Source organism: Lynx canadensis, chromosome C2 (assembly GCF_007474595.2).
Source record: "Lynx canadensis isolate LIC74 chromosome C2, mLynCan4.pri.v2, whole genome shotgun sequence".
NCBI classification, from domain to species: Eukaryota; Metazoa; Chordata; class Mammalia; order Carnivora; family Felidae; genus Lynx; species Lynx canadensis.
Window position 1 is genome coordinate 119,268,537 of NC_044311.2, and position 19,026 is coordinate 119,287,562.

General features: G+C 36.7%; 1 pseudogene; it reads left to right on the forward strand.

Moving 5' to 3' along the window:
• Positions 1-644: 644 nt before the first annotated feature.
• Positions 645-18,619, forward strand: LOC115522920 (annotated as a pseudogene).
• The last annotated feature ends 407 nt before the right edge of the window (positions 18,620-19,026 follow it).

The following is a 19,026-nucleotide window of genomic DNA, read 5'->3' on the forward strand; positions in this document are numbered from 1 at the left end:
AAATGGTGCACATTTCTTTTGCCATGTTATTGATTTTAAATCAGAGACATTAAAGAACATCTCTGATTTTAAATCGGAGACATTAAAGTTCCTATTCAGGAACTCAGAAGCGACATTTGACTCTCAGATCATACAATTTCCTAAATCAGTGTGTGAAGATTCAAGGGTCTTTCTGAACAAAGATATACTCAAGAATAAAACAGATACTGGGGTGCCTGGTGGTTTAGTCGGTTAAAAGACCAACTCTCGGTTTTAGCTTAGGTCATGACCTCACGGTTCATGAGTTTGAGCCCTGTATCAGGGTCTATGCTGACCGCTTGGAGCCTGCTTAGGTTCTCTTTCACGCTCTCTCTCTGCCCCTCTCCTGACCCCGCTCTCTCTCTCTCAAAATAAACAGATAAACATTAAAAAGAGAAACGGATACATTATCAGTAAAAGAGATTGTGTACATAGAGGATTAAAGTGAATTCTTCAGAAGGTAGATTTCTGCCTTGTTGCTATTTTCTCCATAAAATCATTGAATAACTCATTAAAAAAAAAAAAAAAAAAAAAAAGGACAAGAGAAAAAAAAGACAAAGAAAAAAGCCTTTCCATGCTACCCGGAGAGGAGTCCATACAGTGTTGTTCTGGGTTCCCATCATAACATGAAGGGAAATTTCCCGATATCCAAATCCCTGGATGTCCTGCAAAAAAAGGAAGTGGATGTCCTCAAAAAAAATTTTTTTATTAATATTTATTTATTTTTTAGAGAGAGAGTCCAAGTGGGGAAGGGGCAGAGAGGGGGACACAAGATCGGAGTGGGCTCTGCACTGAGAGCATGGAGCCAGATGTGGGGTTCGAATTCACAACCATGAGATCATGACCTGAGCTGAAGTTGGACGCTCAACCTACTGAGCCACCCAGGCGCCCATGTCCTCAAATTTCTTATAGCAGGATCCCACCTGCGTGGCACCAACCTTGACATCCAAATGGAACAGCACATCTACCAAAGGGAAAGTGGTGGCATTTATATCATAAATCTGAAGAAAACCTGGGAGAAGCTGGTGCTAGCAGCTCCTGCCATGGTTAATTGAACACACAGCCGGTGTCGGTGTGTAACATGCTCCGGGAATACTGGCCTGCGAGCTGTGCTGAAGTTTTCTTTTGCCCCGGAGCCACTCTTGCTGCTGGCTGCTTCACTTCCAGAGCTTTCACTAACCAGATCCAGGCAGCCTTCCGAGAGCGGAGATCTCCCGTGGTTACTGAGTCCAGGGCTGACCACCAGCCTTTCACAGCGGCGTCTCACATGCACCTGCCTACAACTGCTCTGTATAACACACCCTCCTCTGTGTTTTGTGGACACTGTCACCTCACGGAAGAACAGAGGGTGGGTTCACCGAGCAAATCTGACGTGCTGGACGCCGGCCCCAGGGAAGTTCTGCGCCTGCGCGCCACCATCTTCTGTGAGCAGCCGCAGGAGGTCACGCCCGGGCTCTACTTCTGCAGAGATACTGACGAATTGAAAAAAAAAAAAAAAAAGAGAGAGAGAGAGAGAGAGAGAGAGAGAGAGAGAGAGAGAGAGAGAGAGAGCAAGCCTCTGTTGAGAAGGCTGTGACCAAGGAGGAGTTTCAGGGCGAATGGGCTGCTCCAGGTCCTGTGTTCTCTGCTAACGTAATCTGAGGCTGCCGGCCGGTGTAGAGGAGCACAGGTGTCCTCTGTGCTATTCAGCAGTTCCCCGAGGAAGACGGGAGCGAAGACTGGTCTTTAGCTCCCACTATTCAGCCTACTGAATGGGTAAGAGCAAACACTGGTGGTCTTGAACTGTTTCTCCACAGAGCAGAAAATGCAAATAAGGGTGATGAAAAATAAGCAGTGTCTTAAAAAAAAAAAAAAAAGGATTCAACAAACGCAAGTGTTATGGACAGAACACCTTCGTGTCCGGCTTCATATGTTGAAGCCCTGTGTCCCCGATGTGACTGTGTTTGGACACAAGGCCCTTAGGGAGGTAATTGAGGTTATATGAGGTCATAAAGGTGGAGTCTGGCATCCTTATAAAAAGAGGAGGAGACACCAGAACTCAGGCCCTTTCCCACAAGAACAAAGAGAAGACGCCATCTGCAAGCCAGGAAGAGAATCCTCACCAGAAACCAACCCTGATGACACTTGATCTTGGACTTCTGACCTGCAGAACTGTGAGAAAATTAATTTCTGTTGTTTTAAGTCATCCAGTAGGTGGTATTTTGTTCTGTCAGCCCTACCAGAGCGATATAACAGTAGGGGGTGAGGGGTAGAAGAAAATATGTACAGTTAACCCTTGAAAAACAAGGGTTTGAACTGCATGAGTCCACTTACATGGAGATATTTTTTGATAAATACAGTGGAGTATTGTAAGTGTATTTTCTCTTCCTTACAATTTTTTTTAAATTTATTTTTTTATTTTGAGAGAGAGATTTGCGGGGAGGGGCAGGGAGAGAAGGAGAGAGAGAATCCCAAGCAGGCTCCGCAGTCATCAGCATGTAACCTGACGTGGGGCACGGACTCACCAACCGCAAGATCATGACCTGAGCTGAAATCAAGAGTCCTACACTTAACTGACTTAGCCACCCATGCGCCCCTCTTCCTTATGATTTCTTAATGACATTTTCTTTTCTCTAGCCTACTTTATTGCAACACTACAACATATATTACAGATACAAAAATATGTTAATTGACTTCTTACTAAGACTTCTGGTCAACAAGGCTATTAGTAGCTAAGTTTTTTGGAGAGTCAAAAGTTATATCAGAGTTTTGAAGGCATGTTGGGGGAGTTCTGTTGTCCCTAACCCCTGTGTTATTCAAGGGTCAATTCTAATTTAAAAATAAGTGAATAAAAGTGAGGTAAGAGTCATTAAGTCTTTTAAAAATTCCATTCTTGCCAGGATAATAATAAGAGCAGAGTGCTGCATATTACTGTCTGTTTGAAACAGATCTGCAGTAAAGCCAAAGGGTTGTGATACTTACGTGTCACAGAATTTTTCAGAACCCAGTAGACCTCTCAGGTGTCTTTTGACTACCTACAAATGACACCCTCTTTTTCTTTAATGTGCTTTGATTGAGATAGTACAATGCACAGTGTGAGAATGGCATAAAAGCTCATGGTACATTATGGCTGTTACTGGTTTGGAGAAACCTTGGTGTCTGGGAAGTCATAAGCCACGCAGGGATCATAGATAGATGGTCACTTCATGATGTCACATGGAACAGCACTATCTTCAATATCTTATCAGATGTTCAAGTGGATTTTTATCGAGAGTTAAAAACATTACAATAAATGTTGAGAGTGAGAGTTACAGAACTGTGGAAAAGTTAATAATATGATTGCTAGAGTCTGATTTAATAATATGCAATCCCAATAACATATATTTGAATTCATGGAAAAATGTCTTCTATATAAAGGAGTTTGGATATCAAGTAACTTAAGTTATGGAAATTCTGTTTGCAAAGTTCCCAAATGGTGATTATCATTGGCACAATTCAGAGAGTGTCTCGGTATTTCTATTTTTTAGTTATATTTGTGTAACCCGAGTGTCCCAAAGCCCCCTCATCTCTTCCTTGACTACACATAAATCTCATTTCATGGGAGATGCAATATACATCACAGTGTTGTGGAAGACTCCTTAAGAGGAAGGCTGTTTGCTTTCTATGCCTTCCCTACTCCTTCAGATTCTTGCTTCTCTTTCACCATCTCATTTCCTTCAGCTGTTCTTCTCTGTGCATGTGGCTCCAGCTGCTGCCATAAATGGGCAGAAGCCATTTCTCCTATACTCACCAAAGTCAGTCTGATTTGAAACTTTCATGCAACACCGAATTTTTATTAAAAATCTGGAAATAACAGAGGGAAATATCACCAAGAAAAGAAGAAAAACATCCAATCTGATGTTTTTTGTTGTCTACGCTTGTATCAGGGAATTTTCACTGGCCTACCCCAAATACTGGGATGTTTTTTGCAAGTCCTTCCTTCTCCCATCCCCTTTCCAAGTCTTCCAGTGTTTTATTTATGCATCCAGAAGACAATTCCATAATGTCAATTATTTTGTTATACAGAGCAATTTAGCTCTTACTTTGCTTTATTTGCTTCATTTACTTTGTTTGCTGTGAAACATATTTTTTAAACTGTTCGGTAAAATTACTTGTTTGTGTACTATGTTATGATTTTTAACACACATTTTTGTGACTGCTACCATGATCAGGATACAGAACGGTTCTACCACCCGTTTGTAGACATACCCTCCCCCATTCCTAAGCCCTAAGAACTGATCTAGTGTTCTCCATCACTACAGCTTTTTGAGAATGTCATGTGAATGGAATCATAGGATATGTAATTATTTGACGCTGTTTTCTTTTACTCGGCGTAATGTCTTGAAATTTATCCAAGGTGTTGCGTATATCAATAGTTATAGCCTTTTTATTGCTGAATAGTATTCCTTTGTGTGGATTTACTGTAGTTTATTTGTCTGTTTATGTGCTAAAGGACATTTGAGTCGTTTCCAGTCTGAGTGGTTATAAACAGAACGGCTGTAACATTTTGTGTAGAGGTTTTTGTATGCATATAAGTTTTTATTTCTCTAAGTTAAATACCCAGTAGTGGGACTAGTAGGTCACATGGTAAGTGCATATTTAACTTAAAAACAAGACCTGCCAAAGTGTTTTCCAAGATGGCTGTACTATTTTTGCATTCCTACCAGCTATATCTGAAAGTTTTAGTTCTCTGCATCCTCAATAGCACTTAGTATTATCAGAATATTTTTAGCAATTCTAATAGGTATGTGGTGGCATCTCTTCAGGGTTAAAATGTGTATCTCCCTAATCGCTAATGATATTGAACATTTTTTTTTCATGTAGTTATTAGCCATCCTCGTATCCTCTTTGGTGAAGTATATGTTCAAATTTTAAATTTGTTCATTTTAAATTACATTGTTTGCTTTTGTAGTAAGTTTTGAGAGTTCTTTGCATATTAAAATTTGTCCCATCTACAATATTTTCTGAAGATTAATCTCCAAGAGACAGTGTTCTGATATTTTTTCCCATTTTTACTTTTTTAAAATTCCAGACTCAATAACAATATCCTTCCTCTTTGCCAAGACTAAAATCTGTACCTATGCTCTTTATCCCTTGATTGCTCTACCTCTATCATACTCCTTTAATTATGGTTCATTTTGGAGTTTGCAAAACCTCTTTTTGCATGATCGATTTTTTCTTTAATGATAAAGTCTTTATATCTAATTTAAAAAAGAAACTAATTCATGATTCTTCTCTAAATTACTATCTCCCTGCTTCTCATCACTGCTAGGCTTCTTGAAAAATGTTTTGTATTTGCTACTGTCTTCTACCAAATTTATGCCCCTCAAACTCTGCATCATCATCATTCTGAAAATGGTCTTAGAGTAATAACCAATGATCAGTAGTTTTGTCTACTGGTGGCCTCCTTCTGTTTATTTACCTTTTCGTAGCACATGACATTTTTGCCCACCACTTCTTTCTAGATAATGAAAATATCACAAAGAAATCAATCACTGTGATCACTGAGAAAAGTTAAAGTTAATAAATATTCTTGGAAGCAGAATCTTTTGTATGCTTTCAGGGAAAAAAAGAATTTTTATAGGAAAATTCAGGCAGATAAAGGATGCTGAAATGCTCAGAATTTAGCATATGCATATAATTTAACTGGGCATGTTTATATGTGACAGGCATTTGTATTCATAGCATTTTTTTTTCATTTTAATTCACTTGTTCTACCATATTGAAACATATGAACTCAGTTTACTAATGTAATCTTCCAGCATTCTATTTTTCTGATTTGTAAAATGGAGATAAAAATAGTAGCTAACCCAAAGTTTTGTCAGTATTATGTGAGATGATGAATGATTTAATAGAGTACCTGAAATATAGAAGGAAGTTAATAGGTAAACTATTTTTTTCTTTTCCCATATTTCTCTAATTCATTTCAAAATGAATTTTCAAGACAAAACAATTCATTCAGCTTGAATTATCATTCAGAATTAATCCTGGCAACCTATAGAATAAATTTTTAGAGTTTTGGACACAGGTTTTTTTTCTTTTCAATTGTGAATGTCTGAACACAGAGAAGATGATGTATATATGCCTTTTACTTAATCTGGGTGAGTAATGTCTGTCTATAGAGAACCTCTACATAAGCCAAATTTGTACAGTTGAACCAAGTCAATAGGAATTCTATCCTATGAATGCACTTGTACTGCTAGGGAATCATGAAGTAGTTCAAATATGATTTTGAGTGCTAGTTAACAGAAAGATAATACAAAATACTTCTGTTTATTTATCTTTCTTAAAAATTAGTTGTAACAAATTATTACATAAGTCTGTGCATATAGTTCAGTTCCCAAGATTTCTTCAATGCTTTTTTTCCATTAGTTCTACTAAACACTCTGCATTAATTTCTTAAGGAATGATTTATTTACTCTCTATAAGACAGTATACACTCAAGGACTTTCATTTTGCCTGTTTTCTTCCATAGACCTTCTTGCTTAAATAATTCAGTTAAGAATCTCTTGTATAAACCATGCTGTCTTTGTTTATTTTTATTGTTGAATCCATCTATGCACTTATAATTCTGGTTTTGCAAAGAAGCAAGGGCTATTAATCAAATTTAACTAAAATGGCTCTTCTTTGGACCATCTCTTTCAGCAATAGCAAAGAAGTAAATCATGTAGAAGGAATCCATTAGAATCATTATACTTAGCAAACAACATGTTTATGGCTAATTATAATAATGTCTCTTGGTAATATCTTGATGTTATACTTGAACACACAGTAGAAAATTGCTCACTGTTCCTATGTCTCTTCATCCACTAAAGGTAGAACAGTTATTTTGAAACAACATTTGTGTGCATGTGTAGTATGTGTGTGTGTTAGGGGAGTGGTGGGGGTTGTAATCTACTTTCTTCCTAAAAATATTAAATATTATCTAGCATATATTTATTTTAAAATTGTTTTTAATAAGTTTGGTTTTTCAAAGTTGCATAAGAATCTTTGTGATATAGGGTGTCACCTCTGTGTGAGGTCAAAATTTTCAAGTTTTAATTTTTTTATGTTGGTCAAAATTTGCACAATGGAATATAATTCGTTGTTTCAATGCAAATGTATTTGTTGATTTATTTAGTTTTAGGCATGCTTGTTATAAAACATTTCAAACAGTACAAAGTAGATGAAGCCAATGGTTTCTCATCACATCCATTGGAGATAATGAAATATGGCTTTATCTATGTCTACACATTAAAGTTTATGAACTACAATATGACTTTTTTAATAACAATTTATCAACGCTCTTAGATAAAGGAAAGTGAGCTTGGTAATATTAATTTGAAACTGGGTGAGCAAGGTACTTCACTTACAGAGGGGGAATTTCAGGTCAAACCTCTTATAGCCCTCTACCTTTTCCTTCTCAAAGTTTAATATACATACTTGGGGTGCCTGGGTGGCTCAGTCAGTTAAGCGTCCGACTTCGGCTCAGGTCGTGATCTCACGGTCCGTGAGTTTGAGCCCTGCGTCGGGCTCTGTGCTGACAGCTCAGAGCCTGGAGCCTGTTTCAGATTCTGTGTCTCCCTCTCTCTGACCCTCCCCTGTTCATGCTCTCTCTCTATCTCAAAAATAAGTAAACGTTAAAAAAAAATTAAAAAAAAAGTTTAACATATATACTAATCAAGTATCTTGGTCTACTTGGACAGCTATGATAAAAATACTATAGACTGTGTGGCTTAAACAACAAACATTTATTTCCTACAGTTCTGGAGGCTAGGAAGTCCAATATCAAGGCACTTGATAGAATAGGTTGTCTATTGAGAACCTACTTCCCGGTTCATTGACTTCCAGCTTCTCATTTCCTCACATAGCCAGAGAGCTCTCTGGGGTCTCTTTTATAAGGACATTTGTCCCATTCATAAGGGCTCCACTCTCATGACCTAAACACCTCCCAAAGACCCTACCTCCTAATACCATAACATTGGGGGTCAGAATTTCAACATATGAATTTTGGTAGGACCCAACATTTAGTCCATAGCACCTAGGGAATCTTTTTAAATGGCAGACTGTGATTCATTATATTTGGGGTAGGGCCTGAAATTCTGCATTTTCAGTAAGCTCCTGGGTAATACTGATACTGCTGGTCCTGGAAGCACACTGCACAATGAAACAGTCCATTCTTTTCCCCCACTTGCCTCTAGATTGGGTACTATTAAAAAATGATTAAAGAACATAATTTAGGTTATACAAACAAACTTTTATTTAATACTCTGCTCACCCAGAGAACTGCGAAATGGGGCAGAAGGCAGGAAGCTTTTACAAGATAAAGAACAAGGAAGAGAAAAACAGAACTGTCTGATTGGCTGGGGCCATATAGTCAAGTCTGGGGTGAAAAGGAAAGGAAATGAGTATGATGTCCAGGATTGGCTTGGTGTTTGATGATTGGCTGACTGGATATACTGTGTGTGTTGTCAGCAGGACATTTAAGTGACACAAATATGTAAGTTTCAGTTTGCTGATGTGGTACCCCAGGAAGGAGCATCTCCATCTTGGGCCTAGAGATTTATTTCAACAGTATTGTTGACTATTCTCCAACTTAAAATTTCTCATGTGGAGTTAAGGCCATCTGGTGATAAGCAGCATACTCTATTACTGATAATGCTTGTTTTTTTTTTTCTTTTTCCTTTTGATGTGTAGAATTTGTAAACTTTTTGTTTTGGCCTTGACTATTGAAGGCAGAAATTGGGGAGGGAGGACGTGTAAAGATCTAGGATCCTTTGTACCAGGATGCCAGCAATTCCCAGATCTGTTTGTATAGAACTTTCCTAGTTTATAATGAGTAGGTGCTGCCTGTCTTAAGATGTCAAATGGCCTTTCTGAGTGGGGTGTAAAGAGTTCAGTACTATTCCAGTAATACCATTGAGTGGATTCTGGCATCCCTGAAATTCTAGGAAGTCATGATTACCAAAGGAGTGAGAAGACACAGTTCTGCTTAAAAAACAAACAGGGGCGCCTGGGTGGCTCAGTCGGTTAAGCGTCCGACTTCTGCTTCGGTCATGATCTCACGGTCCGTGAGTTTGAGCCCCGCGTTGGGCTCTGTGCTGACAGCTCAGAGCCTGGAGACTGTTTCAGATTCTGTGTCTCCCTCTCTCTGACCCTCCCCCGTTCATGCTCTGTCTCTCTCTGTCTCAAAAATAAATAAACGTTAAAAACAAACAAACAAAAAGACATAAAAAAAGTATTTTAGCATGTGTGGTTTTGATGACTTAAAGGAATATAGCAATTCTGAATTTTTTTTAGCAAAATATTTTGTTTGCTTTTAATAATGTATTGATTTAACAAACATCCTGACATCATTTCTGGTCCTATATGTATTCCTAAATATATAAGTAGTGCAAGGACAGTATGCTTAATTCTTTCACTAACAGCTGGGCCTGGGTTTCCCTGTCACTTCTTTTAAGTTTAAAAAAAGAAACAGACAGAATACGAAATGTAATTTACGAGAGATGAGGGAAGGGACTTCCCTGACCTCTAATGAAAAATAAAAAGAAAGCAATTTTGAAAACTCTAATGTTATTGCTATGTTTAAGATATTTCTTATATTTTTCTTGCTATTCCATTTTGCTTTGTTTTCCCAGAATGGCTTGTTATTTGTGGGCAATTGTCTGGAAATGGGAGGAAATTATTTTTAAATTGTAGATATCAATATACTATAAAGCTTTTGCATTAAGCACTGGCTTCTACAAATTTATAGAAAGATTTATATTGAAAAGGAGCTAGCCTCAAAGAATTTGAATCATCCAAACATTTTCTATAGTTAGGAACTCAGAGATTCTTGTATTTGTAAACACAAAGACTGGTTTAACAATGGGCTTTGTTTTGCATGAGTTGCTGCATAAATTACTCCCTAGAAGAACTCACAGAAGATTGTTGCTCCACCCTTCCCTGCAGGAATATTGTGAAGGAAATCTAATTAACAGTACCTTTCACATACCACAAAGCTGCAGGACATCACAGTGTCATCATCTGTGGCAACCGTATGGCAACGTATCCTGAAATACTTCAGATGTTAAACTTACCTTTGGTTAGGAAAGAATTCAAGGTGCATCCTGCTTGGAATTCTTTGTTAAAAGACTTGTGAGAGTTGTAACTAAACATTTAAAAAAAGAGGAGAGGGAGGCACGTGGGTGGCTCAGTGGGTTTAGTGTGCAACTTCGGCTCAGGTCATGATCTCATGGTTCGTGGGTTTGAGCCCCTTATAGGGCTCTGTGCTGACAGCTTGAACCTGGAGCCTGCTTTGGATTCTGTCTCCCTCTCTGCTCCTCCCTCGCTCATGCTCTGTCTCTGTCTCTCTCTCTCTCTCTCTGTCAAAAATTTAAAAAAACATTAAAAAAAAAAAAAGGTTTGTGAGGGACAATGTATTTGCCTTCCACAGGGCCATAGTTCTTGGGCCTTTGTATTTCAAAGATGAATAAATAGTACAGCAAAAAAAAAAAAAACGAAACAAAACAGGGAAATGAGCACATATTGTATACAACTAATTTAACCAAAATAAATGCTTTAAATAAATCAGTAACTATAAATCACTGTCATTTCTACAATATAAAAATTTTAAGTAGGGAAAATCTCTGAGAAAATATAGTACTAAAGATCAACTAGGACAGCAGCTTTCATTTGTCAGTAAATTGTTCTCATTCTCAGACCATGTAATTGATGTATGTTTTCTCATTGCCTGTTTTTGTGTGTTGTGTTTTCTAAATGGAATACAACTAACTGCAAGCTCATGAAAACTTTATTTCAGGTCATAGGTTAGGGATAACACTGAGAATTTTTCCCTTGTCAGAGTGACTGGCTATGACTTCTTGATTCATCTTGGAATTAAGCCTATAGAAATCCAGTGAACTAGAATTTAGTGGAATTTGTTGTGTAGTTTGTGGTTTCATAAGGGAAAGGAGTGACAGATTTTTATTCTTCTTTAAAAAATATGGGTCTCTTCATTATACTATTCTAAATTAATAATAAAAGTTTACATACATAAGATGTATATACAAAGATAGGCTACTATCTTCCTTTGAGCTGTATACATCGTCTTGTTAGTGAAACCAAGAGTAACACTTACTTGGAGGATGGTAAGATGTTAGGATTTCTCTAGTTAACCATGTACCTGAATTGCACTATGAAATATTAATGCTAAATCATGTTCTCAATTGCTGTGATACTCTCTCCTTCTTAAAACTTTTGCAGAGGATATAAGCACTTTAAAGAGGGAATAGAAATTGAGTCATTGAAATTTTTTCACTGATAAATGTATTGTATGTATATTTAATTAGTCATCATAATTTGAGATATCTGAAGCAATAATTATGCAATAATGCTTGGTTCATATAACAGTGGATCCCTTGAGAGCTCATAAAATATGATGCAATTTAAAGTATATTAAATATATTCATCTTCCTGGAATAAGAAAACATAATGCAAAATCCAAGCTAAAGCAAAGGCCAGTTCAAGAAATTAGTCTCTGGAATAAAATTCAACTTTATGTGTTCATTTTGAAAGATTACTAGAAATAAAACTTGGGGAAGAGAGATAAACAATATCATTTTCTTATAGCATAATCTATGTTGGGGGAAATAAGTAGTATTAAAATATTTTAGATATAATATTATGCTTAAAGCACTCATTAAAAGAATTATAACCCATTTGGTTACATTTAATGAAACCTAAAAAATCAGTACATAACTGAATAAAAATAGGGTGGTGCAATAGCTGTTATTTGGCTGAATTAAGCATCTGGTGCAGTGCTGGGCACTTGGTAATATTTAGTAAATATATGCTTAATGAATGAATGAATGGATGAAGGAATATAAAGGCAGTTGTGTTCTTTTCTCATTTGTCTGATAGTGTTTCTGTGTTTGTGTATTATCTCTGTGTGTGTGTGTGTGTGTGTTATGTAAATGACCTGAGATTTAAAGTTTATTTTCAAAGTTTAAAGACAAGATGAACATACAGATATATTTACTTATAAGAAAAATAACTATACAAATTTTAAGTGTAGACTTTACATAGCAGGGAAGTAAAGTCAAGTCCATGGTGCACTTTATATGGTAGGAAATGTTATGTTCTATGTTCACCAAGTTCTGTAAGAAAATAGAGTACAAACTTGAAAATTCAGAATTTATTTTAGAAAACTTAACCACAGGATAATTCCACACATCAAATGGGGGCAAAGGAAACAAACTGTGGCAGGAAAAGAAAACAAAAAACAAAAAAAGAAAACAAAAAAACCCCTCCTCTGTCTTCTTGAGTGCAACAAGAAGTGAATGATTGCCGAAGGAGATATCAGTTGTAACAAGTATGTAATCCCCAGGATATATATTATAGATTGGTTTGCTAAAACAGCAATCATATAAGTCATCTTATGAAGCCCTTTATTATCAATAGTTTTTGCACTGTTGGTGGGAATGCAAACTGGTGCAGCCACTCTGGAAAACAGTGTGGAGGTTCCTCAAAAAATTAAAAATAGACCTACCCTATGACCCAGCAGCAGCACTGCTAGGAATTTACCCAAGGGATACAGGAGTACTGATGCATAGGGGCACTTGTACTCCAATATTTATAGCAGCACTCTCAACAATAGCTAAAGTATGGAAAGAGCCTAAATGTCCATCAACTGACGAATGGATAAAGAAAGTGTGGTTTATATACACATGGAGTACTATGTGGCAATGAGAAAGAATGAAATATGGCCTTTTGTAGCAACGTGGATGGAACTGGAGAGTGTTATGCTAAGTGAAATAAGTCATACAGAGAAAGACAGATACCATATGTTTTCACTCCTATGTGGATCCTGAGAAACTTAACAGAAGACCATGGGGGAGGGGAAGGAAAAAAAAATGGTTAGAGAGGGAGGGAGCCAAAACATAAGAGACTCCTAAAAACTGAGAACAAACTGAGGGTTTATGGGGGAGTGGGGGGGGGGGGGGGGGGTGGGTGATGGGTATTGAGGAGGGCACCTGTTGGGATGAGCACTGGGTGTTGTAAGGAAACCGATTTGACAATAAATTTCATATTAAAAAAATAGTTTTTGAATGCAAAATAGGAGATTCTTTTCCATAAGGAAACAATAATTTTATCCTGGACAGCAGTTCCCTTTCCAAAGCAATTTTGTTACAATAATGTATATAGAAGACCGTTTTTCAGAGAACATGAGGGCAGTTTGTCTCAATGTGATGATTTGGATTGATACTGCATTTTGGTGCACAGCCCACTAATGCATAGAATTGTATCTTAAACTTTAATTGGGAGAGAGTGAGCTAGAAATATAGTGGTCAGTTTTATAGAGTATTTCTATATGGCCCAGAGGAATACTGTAATATATGTCAATAATAATAATAGATTTTATGTCAGTTAATATTTTATTTGAAGCAACATTGTTTACTTTCACTTTTTTATCTTAAGTGGCCATGTATCTAATGCCAAATTCTTCAACTGAAGAATCTCTTTTATGCATTACTACTCTAATGGATGTTTCATAAGATTTATAAAACATTTTATTCATGATTATGTACAGCAATCAAATAAGCAGTGTACGTTCACAGGAGATTCTGAAGAGTCAACATATGCTTACTAATTTTGTTTTCAACTAGATCAGAGGTCAGCAAATCTTTTCTATAAAAGACCAGATAGTAAATATTTTAGGTTTTGTTGGCCAAGAGACAGAATTGAGCATTTTTTGAAGGCACTTACATAGCAAGAGAAAAAGCACATTTTTGCTAAATTTTATAGACTGAATTCAAAATATAATAATTAGCATAATTATAGAATTATTTTAATAATGTTTCATCTAAATGAGGTTAAAATTTCGTCTTCCCCATCATAAAAATTGATTGCAAATATTCATCTGTTAATGCCGATCTGAAATGAAATTTTACATATTTCATCTTTGAAAATGATTTTCAACTATAGAGACACTGCCAAATACTAATATCAGTCCATCAGCATATGATTTTAATTGCGCATATGTATCCCTTAAAAAGAAGTTAGAATTCTATCAAATACTTCTCTTGATAATTGTCTCTTATCATGTCATTGTGTTGCAAAGTAATCATTCTCATCAAAAGTTTAGGTGGCAGCTTCTCAATTGTGAGGTTAAATGGATTTTGAAATAAGAAAATTTCCTTTATATTTTCGTTAAGATGAGAAACATACTATTGAAGCTACAGTTTGATCTTGGAAAATATACCTACTTTAAATATCTGTGGGAATGGAAATCTTGTTTTGATTTTTGACAAAGGAATAAATGAATAGAACAACTTGACATTGCCAATGATTCATGTAACATTAGTTAACTGAATGACATAGTTTAAGTTCCACATATAAGCCCAGTTTTGCCTTGTAATCGTAGGTTGAATTCATTAAGAAACATTTTCAAGCCTGCAGCAAAAGCTAATTTCTAAAGCTATTCAGTAACCATTAATATTGTCCAGAGGCAACTCTTCTCATTGAGAAAAAGATTCCAATCTCATCTTTAAGGTGAAAAATTACAAAAAAAAAAAACACTCCCAATGTTAACCCATCAAACTGCCAGATAGTAGGACAAGTTAGGATATTCAGCTTCTCTTTCTGACAAAAAAAAAAAAAAATTGCAGAACTACCCACCAGAGTAAATGAAATTTATAGTGATGTTGCTGGTTAATAATGTGGTAGATGAAGATATTGTGTGGAAAGTACTTGCTGATTAATAATAAATAAATATAGACATAAACACATTATATTTTCATAAGCTTTCTAAATGTATCCAAATTTGCCTTTTTCTGTTTCACATCAGTTGATTTTTTGCAGCATCAGTTGAAATACATTTTAGCAGATTATACTTCAGATTGTACTGAATTGGCATTTATCAACTTCTTTAAAAATATTGTCACTTACAGTTATTCCAAGCAGATTATTCAGAGAGAATGATTATTCAGTCACTTCAAACTCTTTATTGACCAAGAATTATTATATAAATAACCAGGAATTATTAGTAACATCTGTTGATTCATACAAAAACACTGGAAATGATTTACCTTGTTCTTTAGTTCATTATTGATGCTGTTCTCAGATCTCAAGCAACTGTTCTTACAGGAAGGATAACTCATTTATAATGGAAGTGTGTAATAGCCATACATTGGTCTCTGGCAGGGCAAAAACAGGTGGCAGGCTAGATTTGGCCCATTTGACATTGATTGCGAACATTTATACTACATGACGATTCTGAGAGATGTCCAATTCTTTTTTTAATTAATTTTTTTAACATTTATTTATTTTTGAGAGATAGAGACAGAGCACGAGCAGGAGAGGGGCAGAGATAGAGGGAGACACAGAATCCAAATCAGGTTCCAGGCTCTGAGCTGTCAGCCCAGAGCCTGATGTGGGGCTTGAACTCACAAACTGCGAGATCATGACTTGAACCAAAGTTGGATGTTTAACTACTGAGTCACCACCCAGGCGCCCCTGAGAGATGTCCAATTCTTGACACAGAATGGGTCCTTGATAAATGACTATTAATTAAAAGTATGTGTGTGTGTATATGTGTGTGTGTGTGTATATATATATATATATATATGTTATACACATGTTTATACATTCATGTGATATATACACATACAAAGGTATATATGTGATTAACATGTTAGTGCATGTTAACTTTTTTTTTGTATTTGAGTTACAGAAAATATGGATACAAATGGAAGTATAAATTATAATACCTCTCTTCTTGGGATAGGATTATGTTCTGGAGACAGTTTATACCAGCTAACTAGAGTCACTTGTTCAAATTACTGACATTTTTGAGCCCAAAGTACATTTTACCAGAAAGGTAACATACTGAATTTCATCTCTTCTTAATTATCCTACCACAGTTTTTGGTTTTCCATGTCCTTGAGGTTATTTATGTCTATTATATCTTTATGGTAGAAATACTATGTGAAGATGTGCAACTATGAATTTCTTCCCAAGCCTGTATTCAATGACTATACATTATACATACTAAAACTGGCTATGATGGGTATTTACACACAAGAATAGGCAAATACTACAGATCAGGACTTGACTTATAGTTCTGTCGATTATCTAGACTTAAGAAATTAATAGAGTAACTGCTAATAATGCAGATTAAATGTAAATGTGTGTTGGGTGTGTAGTTTTTACATTGTCAATAACAGACACACACACACACACAGATAATACTTGAAAACTGTTATCCAAATCAGCACAGAAGTTGCTCAAGTCACATAGCGAGGTTTAATTTCCTCTTTCTCATTAATGTGTTTGAAAAATATCGGTGATCATTCCCAACTTACCACTGATCTCTGAGGCTGCCTGCTTGTCAGGCTGCTCTTAGCTTGGTCACCCACATACAGCATTTGAAGTCTCCAATGTGATGGGGGGATGAGGGGTGGAACCACAAAGGAGGAGATTTCCCAGAGCTGGCCCTTAGTCTTTGTCAGTCTTTATAGAGCAGTGTCGTCTGTAAATGCCAGTGTAACAGAAAGTGACAACAAAGAATTGAATCGCTTGGAGAGTTGAGAGGAACATGCAGTAGGGCTGGTGAAGGTCACGGGGCTTCCTGCACTCAGTCCTGAGGCCCTTGAAGGAAAATGTCTGGCTGTCATCTCTGACACTCCCTGTCCTGGTACAGATTGAGTGTGAAGCCCAGGTCCAAATCCCACTTTTGACCCTGAGGGTGTTCTGCATAGGCCTGGTAGGGCTCAGGAGTGGCTGGGTGAGGATCAGAGCCAGGAAGGAGCCTGCTACAGGCCCCTGGCTCACCCATGCTCCTCAGCTGCAGATAGAGAAGATTGATGGCTCATGCAGGCTCTGTTGGATAAGTGAAAAGGACATAAACCTCTCTGGCTAATAATTTGTGAAAATATGTAAAGAACTTTAAAAATACTTTTGCACTTGATCTATTTTTTTCAAGGATCTTTCAAAAAAAGTTATATGAAATTCTGATAATACACAAAACTCATCACAGTACTATTTAAAGAAGAAAAAGATGAAAACAATTTAAATCACCTACAACAAAGGACCAGTTAAATCAATTATAGTATGTTCATTTTATGGGACATAGGTTGTCCATAGAAAGGGTGATTAATCTTCCCATAAAAGAAAAGGGAAGAGACAAAACTATGTAAAACAAAACCAAACCAAAAATTCCATGTATAGTAATCACTGAAAATTTTGAAAAACAAGCTTGTAATAGGTTAATTTATATGTGACAAGAGAATCACAGATTTTTTAAAGTGACACTTAATGGAAAAATTGTTGAAAAACATGAATAGAGAATTCTCAGAAAAAAAAAATTCAATATATGTAAGAAAAAAGCACCCTCTTTGAAAATGTTAAATTAGGTACTTGTTTATGCTGATCAGATTAATATTAAAAAGTCCTTATATCAATGCTAATAGCACTAATAGCACTCACAAACACTGTGTACATCGTTAAAACCATTCTGGAGGACAATTTGTTAAATTTATTCACGAAACATTTAGTTTTTATTATCCGTCAGGCACTGAGGAGTGCTGTGTATAGGGGTTGGGGGAAGGTCAGAAGGGTTTTGCCATTAACCGCCTAAGAAGATGGCATCTACATTTAGGGCTTTTACAAATGGGGAGAATTGACATTCCTGCTCCATTGCCTTGGGCCACACGACTTGCTTTGACTAGTGGAGTATGGGAAGACTAGGATATGCCAGTTCACCTGGAGTAAAGCTTTACAAGTCCTGTTGTGTTTGGGACATCCCCCATGAGGAGAAGGTGTCCATGTAGCTCCTTTACTCTGGGCTTTTGAATAAGAAATTGATCCGACTAAATGGAGCAGACTTAGACTTCGGACTATAACCTAAAGTTATAAATCATTGTTTTAACACTTATAATTGTATAAAACTTACATTTACATCAATGTATAATCACTTAACTAATGACAATAAAACTAAGAGAAAAAATCAAAATAATTTTAGTAGAAAAGACAGTGTCTTACTATGGTTCTGGATCTCTTAAGTAAGCATACTGGAAGGTAGAATCAACCCAAAAGCTGAAAAATTGGTTTTTAGGTTGAATGGAGAGAAAACTGAATTCAGCGCTACATGTAGAAACATTTGTTGCCAGTGAAGAATGCTCTGGGAAGTGGGAGTCCCTTGAAGGAGGAGATTTCTTGGGAGGTTTGTTCTTGCTTTCTAGGAGAGGAGGCAGGCCAGCAATTCTCTTCTTAGGAGTTTCCCTTTGGGTTCCCTCTGCAGCAAATGGCTTCTCCTGGTTGGATGAGGTGGGGGATCAGACTGTCCCTTCAGATGAGAGGTTTACGTCAAAGTGAGATCCTTCGTATCTTCCATGCAAGAGCTGCAAGACAATTTCTGTCTTTGTCTTGTGGAGGAGCTGCTGTATCTCTTTCGCTTGGGGTCCTGACGCCCTGTTGGTGGCATCTGGTTCCTACCAGCTACGAGACCCTGGATCACTGCCCCATACAGCATCATGTACCTCCTTCCTCAGGAGGGACCTGTTCATACAGAGGATTCCCCGGTGGTCTTCTAGGAACTCTGCCAAATGTCTCATTTAGAACATAAGAGACATAAAGATACTTTTAAAACATTCACATTGAATGCTAACCCAACAAAGTTTTGTCTGAAGTCCCCCCCCCCCGCCCCGTTTTTTTTTTTCTTCGAGTCATCAAAGTTACTGTCCAACATCAGCATTCCCCACCTGTTATCATGAACTTTTCTCTCATGGGAAATTCCCTGACATTGATAATTGCCAATGACTATTTCCAATTCTTCTGAAAGATTTTGACTTCTTTTTTATATGTGTCCAACTCTTCACATGCATGGCTGATCTTTTCAATTGCTTTGGAAAGATTCTGCCCCTTTTTTGTGTGTGTTAAATTTACTCTAAATTGGATATTTCATGAAAATGTATTTCTTGATGCAGTTCAGGGAGGACATAAGGTTTCTGCTGGAACTTTTGCTGTTTTACT